Below are 2,068 nucleotides of genomic sequence, written 5' to 3' on the forward strand. Positions count from 1 at the left end.
AAAAAAACCATGTACAACCTAAGCCATAGGTAGTGGCGTAGCCAGACATCTCACTTAGAAGGGTCAAATTTGATTAATTAGAAAATTAAATTATTTTCAGTCACTCTTTAACAACAATACAATTTTACTTAAAAGAATGACACAAACTTAATTTCAACAATATTTTTGTTCTATCATCTCTAATAACTTGGATTAGAATTTCATGCACGATAAATATTGGAAAAAAAATATATACTTTTTCTTTTGTTTGAGAGATAATGCATGTTGATGTATGGTAAACATTAATTAATATGTTGTTTCCATTTAGTAAGGTAAAAAACCCTTAACACGATTTGTATTAATTAGATTAAGTATTTGAATAATATAAATTTTTATTTCATTCCATTATTGTTGAAGAATATTTAAGACTAATTAAGAATTTATTAGAGAAGAAAGGTCAATTTATGTTTTATTTCCACTGATATCCAATACAAATGAAGGCTAATTACCCTTTTTAAAAATTTGAGAGGGTTCAATTGAACCCCTTGCCCCCTAGCTAGCTACACCATTGACCATAGGAATCGAAATCGAAAGCAGTGATAGAAGAGAGGAGTCCATTCCGCCAGGCAAAAGCTTGCTGTAGAGTACGTGATACCAATATCTGGAGTTGCATATAAGCAAGAAAGTCGTTTTCATGCATTATGTGCAGTCAAATTGATGGAGGTAAACCTTTCAAATTTTTACTATAGTATTTTGAGTTCAGTAATGCACCATATGGATTTTACTTATTACATGAAATGAACTTCAGTACAATGTCGACTTTTGGAAAAAGGAAACTTGCGGACAGAGTTGTTGCAGCTGGATTTTTCGTGGTGGTTCCCGATTTCTTTTACGGCGACCTTGTGAATCTGGATAATCCTCAATTTGACCTAGAGTCTTGGTTTAAAGCTCATAGAAAGGTTAGTGACTTTCTTGAAAAGAGTATATATGTACAATTTTCGGATTTAGGGTTTAATCGCTATTTGTTGATTAATTGTTACAATTTAACATGCTTGTACAGAGGAGGTTAAGGTTCATATACTGTAATATTGGGAGCTGAGAATTCATACTGACAAATTATCACCCAAAACAATTGAAACAATTTGGGGATCGGCGGAGATTTTTAAAGGTCAAGTCTGAGGTAAGAATCGCTGAGCAAAACTATTTCTTGCTTTATTATCACATTTATCTGACCTATATAACATTACAGAGATTCAGTATCTGAAACCTAGTGATAAGTGATAACAAGTCTATAATTACAAAAGGAACTTATCCCCGGTCCCTGGCCAACAACAGCCGATGATATGAGGATATAAATAGGGTGTTGCTATTAATACACTTGTTTTTGTTATTAACACATTATGTTTTTTCTTATTAACATATTCCAAATTTATTTACAAACTTGTCACTTGAATTTGTTTCATAATTGACTATTTTCACATATAGGGTGTGTTAATAGCAAAAATAGGTGTGTTAGTAGCATCACCCTATATATAAACTGCCAGATTAGTTTCCCTAAAGATGTCATCTTTTTACCTCAGACAACCATATAAGTTTGATTTTTCGGATTTTGATTTTCATATAAACAATTCAGTTTGTAATCTTTTTAGTTTGATAGCTTTGTGAAAATAATTCCTAGCTAGAGCGTGGCTCATGGATGGACAATGAGGGTACAATGCTGCACATGAATCTGCAGCCAAGAGTGCCGGAGCAAGAGGTTCATTTGGACACCAAGCATGTCAAGTGAGAAAACATAATGTAGTAATTCTGTCGAACTTGAACCGTTCATGTTTATAACAGAAAAACGCAGTTTTGAGTGCCTTAATGATAACCAAATTGGCTGAAATGTTACAGAGATGATCTATACATTAGTATCTAAAGACTAGACGGTGGAGATGTGAAAATTCGATTGAAAAGTGAGTGTAAAGGAAATCCGCACCGTAAGAATAAATGCGGACATCCTCACCTGAGAAAATATATACATATATATATATATATACAGGCCGGATGTGAAGCGGACGTCCGCACTCGGCTTAAAGTGCGGACCTCC

Source organism: Fragaria vesca, linkage group LG4, assembly GCF_000184155.1.
Source record: "Fragaria vesca subsp. vesca linkage group LG4, FraVesHawaii_1.0, whole genome shotgun sequence".
Classification (NCBI taxonomy): Eukaryota; Viridiplantae; Streptophyta; class Magnoliopsida; order Rosales; family Rosaceae; genus Fragaria; species Fragaria vesca.